The following is an 8,144-nucleotide window of genomic DNA, read 5'->3' on the forward strand; positions in this document are numbered from 1 at the left end:
TAATGAAAAGGGTTTATTGATAAATTTATTATCTGATGGTATGATTAGTTGGGGAGTATTTTCTAGCATTTGTTCTTGTTCTTTTAAATTTGAACAATCATTTAGGATGTTCTTGTAATATTCTACAAATATCTATGCAATCTTTTTAGTGTCTTCTATTATTATTCCTTGCTTCTTGTTGATTTTTGAGGTTCGATTGATTAATCTATTGCTTAGTGTATTGTTGTGAAAGAATTTGGTATTATGATCTCCTAGTGTTAACCAGTCCTCTCTTGATTTTTGTTTCCAATAGATTTCCTCTTGTGCTAAAATAACTTCTTGTTTTGTTAATAGCTCATTTTCTTTGATATATTTAGCTTATCCATTCCATTTTTGATGATTTTTTCATTTACATTTTTTATTTCTTCTTCATTATCTAATTTTTTTTTTTAATATGTTTTTGAAGTGTGTTTTTATTCCATTTTAATATTTTCTCTTTTAGCATTTTAAGTTTGGACACAAAGAAACATATCTTGGATCCTTTAAATTCTCCTTCCTGCCACCAAATTCTAACGTTGTCAATGTAGCTATTGTCCATAAACCACATCTTTTGACATTTAAATGGATTCCTTGTAGGTTTTATAGGTTCACTGAGTTCAACTATTACTATAAAGTGGTATTATCCTGCAAAGGGTAGTATGGATGCTTGTGGTGTTAGTTCCATATCACTTAGGTTCCCTTTGAAGAAAAATCTATTGAGTTTTTCTGCTATATAGCAGAATCCTTTCCTTTGATTGTTCCAAGTCTGTGTGCCATTTGTAGTAGGAATTTATAATAAATTATTTTCCTCTACCCAGTCTCGAAAATCTGAAGTAACTTTATTTGTTACCTGAGTTCCCCCATATTTCTCTTCCAACTTTAAAATTACTTTAAAATCTCCTTCTATAATTATATTCTCATTTTGACTAGCTTTGATGAAAGCACTGATTTTGTTCCAAACTTTTTCTTATCTTTTGTTTGGGTTGGCCCATATACATTGATATGGATAAATTGAATGTTATGATAGTTATTCACTCTGCCCCCCATCCAATTAGTGTTTGAGGTAGTCTTAGTGTATGCTATTTTTTGAGGATTCTATATAATACCCAATCCACTTGATGCTCTATTTGATTGTAATAAATCTAGGCTCCACATGCTTAATTTATTTTTTAATTTGTCTCCTTCCATATTTATTTTAGTTTCTTGAATTAGTATTATTTATGAAGAAAATAAAGTTAAGTTTCATTTTAATAATCATTTTTTGCTAGAGGTGTTTAATCCTCTAGCATTCGACATTGTTATCCTCATTGATCTGTAGGAAGATACTTCCCCTTCCCTTCTTTTAAGATTTCTTTTGATCCTTGGCTTGTCCTATTTCATTTCTTAGGTCTTTAAGTGACTTTCTTCCCCTTCTCATTTTGTCTTTCCCACTCTTTGTATTTTTTACACCTTCTTGATTGATTGGTATTCCTAGGTTTTCTAACTCATTTTGTTCTTTTATTTGACTCTTTGTATGTATTCCATCTTCTAGGTATCCTTCCTGATCTTCCAATTCCTTCATTATCTTTTCCTCTATCTCCATTGCCTTCATTACCATGTCTCTTTCTCTATTCTACTTCTAAACTATGGGTATTATTTCTTCCCCAGTTGGGATTCCTTCTACTAGGTGTACAATTTCTTCCCTTTTCTGTGAGTTTGTAATATTTTCATTACTCTCTATTTCTTGTTCCATCCATTCCTTTTGTTCTTCTGCCCTTGTCCCCCTCCAATTTTTGATGGAGGGATGATATTCCTTTTGGGGTTGATATGTTTTGATATACCTTTTTTTTTCTCTTTTCTATGTTGTCTTCCTTATCCCAAGGATTTTTGTCATTTTCCAGAGTTTTCTAGAACTTGTGTCCTCTTTTCTTCTTTCTGATAGTTATGTTACTCCACTGTTATGAGGTAGCTAGTGTTAAATTGAATTCTAGTCCAATATGTCCTTCCATTAAATTTTCTTGTCTTAGTTCCTTCCTATTGGTGTCCTCTTTATTGACTTTATTCTTGTTCAAATTTTTCATAATCCTTGTATCTTCTTGAGAGCCTTAGTTCTCTACTTTGGATATTGTCTCTGTCCTTGCCTGTGGTTGAGATCCCTTTTCTCCACTTTTATCAATGTGATACTCATGTTATTCTATTTCTATTATATCTTCTTCCTATTGTTTTTCCTTTGATAGAGTTTCTAAGTTTAGTCTTGTTGCTTATGTGGGCAACCCAGATATCTCTGCATCCTTTATTTTTAGCCCTTTGACCTTATTTTTGATGTGATTCTCTATTGATCTGCTTTCTTGAGAATGTATGTGACCCTTCTGTTGCTGGGCTATCTTTTCTTTCTTCCTTCTACTTTTTTGAGTCTTTTGAAATTCCATTTTTTGATCTTCACTACTTCCTAAAGGAGAATTTTGCTTGAATTTTTTTTCTATTGCTTTTTGTTGTAGCAATTCTACTTGATCAATAGTGTCATTGGTTTTTAGTCTTATTTCCTCATTGAGTTTCTTAATACTTAATAAATTATCCATAATTTTCTTAACCTCTAAATCTTTCCCATTTAGTAGTAAAGCTTGGTTATTTAGGATGTTGAATAATTCAATACCTTCCTTGAATCTATGTAGATTAATCTGGTTTAAATCTTCCTCCATTAGATTTATGGGGTCCTTAATAATTCTTTTGAGGACACTCTGTATAATTTATGGTTATGATATTTCACCTTATTCCTTCTTCTCTTCTGTTGGAATAATAACACTTTGAATTCTATCTTTATTTTCTAATTGGATCTCCGAGTTCTTTTAATAAGAGTTGTACTAATACTTTCCTTCTAGTCCTAGATAATGTTCTTTTACCTTTGTGTCGTCGTTTTTCCCCTCAAATTATGATACTTCATTTTTTCTCTTCTTCTTTTCTTTAAGGAGTAGGATATGTTTGATTTCCCCTTGATAGACTGAGTAGTTAATTTTGTATATTGATATGTTTGTGATAATTTTGATGTTGTCTTGATGATATAGATTAGGTTTAAGATTGACAATGAGTTTTATTGAATTAGATCTAATATGGTGGAGTTTGTAACCCCTAAGTCCACCTAGAGATTCATCAATTTGTTTGAATATCTTAAGGTTGTATAGTTTAGCTAGGATATTATTTAAGGAGACCCATAGTTGTAAATTTAAAGAGTGTATCAATTTTTCAGTAAAATTTGGAGCCCAATCCATGAAATTTAAGCTATGCCCATTGACAAAGCTTAGTGGTTTATTTAAAAGTAGACATTTATACCTAAGATCTATGCAGTTTTAAAAAATTACATGATTAGAGAGAAAAGTGATACTTAACCATTCCTTGTCTATGGAGGTAAACCAATTAGCTAGATCTTTTTAAGTTGTCCATTCCTTGTCCATGGAGGTAAACCAATTAGCCAGATCTTTTTGAGTTGTCTTTGATCTAGTCTAGATAGCATAAACTTCATTGCTTTTATAGTCGAACCATCGATCTTCACTAATCTTGTTGTTGATGATGGTGGTGGTTTAATTTTTTTCCAGCCCTTGATCTTTAGGTATTAGTTCCATTTTTCATTTCTTCTTGGCCTTCAAGGGAGAAGTTCCCAAATTGAAACTTTGGCACAACCGGGGTTTTACATTTTTGAGGATTAGATAGACTAGGGTTATATTGTTGCTCAACATCATTTTGGGTATTGTAGATCAAGGTTTTGGCTGAGCCAATTGGGATTGCATTTACTTTCAAAATCTTGAGTGGTTTGGGAATAGGGGAATTAATGGAGAACTTTGTTGGGTTTAGGTTTAACTCTTTATTCAGAATGCTAAGATCAGAGGGGGTATTTGTTTCCTTCTTTGGGGGTCTAATGGCATATTTTGTTTTGCTAAAAAAACACCTCTTGCTTAGCTAACCAATCTCTCTTTCCTCCTTCACTTAGTCTTTCACCATATAGATTCAATTGAATTATGTGTTGTGATTTTTTCTTCTGGATCATTTTCTAGTTATATACTATTTTCCATCCTTCTCCAGAGTGTGCTCCTTGGCTACTTTTCTCTACTAGATTGTGGAGCTTTGATCTTTGATTCACTTCTTTGCAATGAGTCTGCAATCTCTGCTTAGGTTTTTGGAGATTTTCCTCTATTATTTTCTAATTTTGCTCTACATGTAGTTTGATTAGGGCTGCAAAGTTGTTTGTGCATTTCAAGAGTTGTACATGTGGCCTTCTTGGTGAAGATTTGATCCCTTCTTGGTTGTTTTTATGCCTCTTGGTAGAAATTATATCTTTCCATCTTGCACCCTACCTTTTATTCTAACAGTGTTCTTTCCCTTGAATTTCGTTGTTTTCTCTGTTGTTTGCGCAATTCGCTAATCTTTCCATTATTTTTGCTCATTATAATGATAATAATATCATTTGTTATAATTATTAAACAAGCTATATTATTAAAATTTATTCTTAAAAAATTAATAAAATATTTATAAAAAAAAAAAAAAATCGCAAAATATGATAAGCGTTTATGGCCTATCGGCTGACTTGGTATGCCGCAATAGCGTCGTTGTTGTAGAAGCAGCAACGTACTGTCTTATGGTAATACCTGCTGCTATGACAACAAGTTGTCGTGCAACCTGCTTTAAGTAACTACAGGGTGGGTGGGGTTTTGGTGACCCCCACCCCCCTTCAAACTAAATTAAATTACATTTTAAAAAATAAATTTTTTTATTAAAAATAAAACAAATATATGTAATGCTCTCCCAATACAAATTGCAATATATATATATAGATATATAATTATCACAGTAATTATCAATTATTGTGGTAATTATATTAATATATTTTTAAAAAAAATATTCATAATAGATCTGATACGAAAACAAATACAAACTATCAAATTTGTAAATTTAATATCTAGCATTCTTTTCCAAACACTCATCTTGATCCAAATAATCAAATTATGAATCCCCAAATTTATCCAACAAGGGTTTCCAATCTGAAATCCTTTCATAGACATTTTCAAGAATGGTAAATTTTAGCACAAGTCTTTCAACCTGAATTAAATCTTGAAAACATATCCATACAAACACAAGGAAGATAGAGAGATTTCAAAGAGGAAATTACTGCACAAAACTCAACAAGATCCTACCTTGATCTAATGCTAACCGATCGGATGCTTAGAGCTCACAAGAAATTCCCGTTCTTTCGAAAATATGTTTTTCTCAAAAATTTGCTCCTCCAAACCTGTGTGTAGAAATGAGCTATGATTTCTTAATAAAGAGCCTTCTCCCTTTACAATTTCAATTTTTCAATCACGTAAATGCTTTTTCTTTATTATTTTATTTTATTTTAATTTCATGTGCAAACTTTTTGCATTTCAATTAAAATAAACTTTATTAATTTGTTCTCTCTCTCTCTCTCTCTCTCTCTCTCTCACACACACACACACACACACACACACACACACACACACACACACACACACACACATTAAATCACAAGACGTCTTTAATAATATATTTATGAATTCAACTAATAATAATATTTAGAGTTTACTATTAAAATGAAACTCTCAAATAAATTATTATTAAATTAAATAAATATAATTACATCAAAATGAGTAATTTAATTAAATCTTTTAAATTTAATTATTTAATTTAATTAATTTCCCCATTAATTAAATATAATTAAATATTGATTTTTCTTTATAAATTTTTTGTTAAATTAAACCATTTAATAATATTTTGATTTGATTTAATTATAACTAAAAAATACAATAGTCACACAACACTAAATAAGAAAACCCATTATAAAAATAGTGTACTAAATCAAACTCAAGGGTCGTAATCTCGAATACACGTCACTTGATGAATTTAGAAGGGTAAATAACTCATATACTTGTCCTACTTTCTACGAAAATTGGCTTAGGGTTAAGATTTGGACTTAAGAATTATCTCCCTTTTTTTACCATTGAGATATTGCGATAGGGCATGCTCATCTTGGAAATTCAAGAAAGTCGATGCTTGATACCTACAATCTGCATAAAATTTGAACATGTACATACATATATAAATCTAAACTAAAAAAGAAATGGTGGAGAGTGGTGCATCGTGTAGATCTCGAGTAGAAGGTGACTACAAGTCCCTCCCTCAACCACATCAGAGACGTCAAACATAAGATAAATCATACATGTACACCATACACATGCAAGTATGGGGTAAGTATCCATAGAAACCACATATAAATCATCCATCTAACTATCATCATGAAATAATTGAAATAATTGTATACAAGTATCATGATCGAAAGAATAATCATGGACACATGAAATAACTAAGTATCAAGTAACTCATCACATAAATCAACCGAGTATGAAATAATATCCAATAAAAATAGATAACCAAGTACCACTAATCATAAAGCATAACCATAAAGCTAGCCTAAAAGAATTCGACAATATAACATGAAAACTAAACTAGCACTACATTACAACTCTATTCTCTTATTTTTTTCAAACACTTACAAGATTGATTGATTATAGTCATATATTTAATTTTACAACTTACAATATCTTACTTCCATATAATTAAGGGTTAACCAAAAAATATGACTTAAATCTGATTTTAATTTTCTAATTCCAAATAAAATTATGGGTCTTCTAATAGAAAGGAAAAATATGCATATTTATAAGTTTTTCAACTAAATATAGGTAACTAAATTAAATATCACCTTAATATGTAGAAATTTAGTGATATTTGAATAATTAATCTTAAATATGGATCTCTATATATCTAGGTCACATACTTATTTATCCTATGTGCCAATTTCATAACTTAGCTAGTTATAGATCATATCCAACTTCTAATATTTTGCCTCTAATAAGTTCCATGGTGTTGTCCATGTATTTTGAATTTAAATAAAAACTAAAGTGTAGTTGGAAGTTTGCCAATAATTGAGAATATGTTTTTATTTGGTTAAAATCTTATAAATAAATTTCAAGACATTTAAATATAATCACACATTTAATAGATAGACATAGAAGAAGTACTCTAGATATAATATAAATATATGATTATAATGTTTATAATTAAATGCATTAATGATAATACTATAAAAACTTTAGATAATTTTTAGATCTCTTGAAATATGAAAAAGTTAAATATTATTTCTTTCATCAAATAATACAAATTAGAAATTATCTAAATTTCAAACAAAAACTAAATTTATAATATTTGTATTGCCATATTTATTTGGTTTATATAATTAGTATAAAACTAAAGTTGTCTTAGGTTGAAGAAAAAAAAAACCTAATATTCTTAAGAACTTAAAAAACATTAAATCAACAAATAAGAGGTGTTAAGGTGCAAATTCATTAAGACAACATTCACAAATATGACACATGAAGTTATAAATTTATTAGTTCATGCCAACAACATGATACTAACGCATTAGCCAGATGCAAATAAATGCAAATAACTTTTTCATCCCACCAATGGTAGATAAATATTTTTTTTGCCAATACACAAATTTGTAATGTTCACACATTTTCTATGATTTTAAAATATGAAAAAAGTTAATTATCTTTATTGGAATTGGTTGGGAGTAAAAATAGTAAGGAGTAAAATTAATTTTCATTACATATTAATATAGAATTTTCAAACACTTTGCAAATACATTGATTTATAAGAATTTTATCAATGCATTAATTACAACTTTATCTTTTTCACAATTGTGACAAGTGGATTAACTTTTTAAAAAATAATCATTTTTATTCTCCACCTCACAAATGAATGTCTAATCAATATTAATTATCTCTATTTATTTTTCTTACCAAGTTTTTTAATCAAATATAGAGTTTAGTATTTGAATTTGTAATTTTTTAAAAACTTTGATTTTTTAATCAAAGTACTTGAGTTATTACTATTATTTTACTTTTATTAAAATAAATTAAACAATATTCTTTTTTAATTATTTTTTTATCATAGTGTTTGTAATATGCATAATTGATAAGTGTTACAATTTAAAAATTATATCATTTATTATTATTATTATTATTATTATTTATTTAACAAAATTATTATCATTTAGCTTAAATATATGTAAAGCTTAAATA

This window comes from Cupressus sempervirens, chromosome 5, assembly GCF_028749045.1.
Source record: "Cupressus sempervirens isolate cs-2001-9-10 chromosome 5, ASM2874904v1, whole genome shotgun sequence".
In the NCBI taxonomy this organism is placed as follows: domain Eukaryota; kingdom Viridiplantae; phylum Streptophyta; class Pinopsida; order Cupressales; family Cupressaceae; genus Cupressus; species Cupressus sempervirens.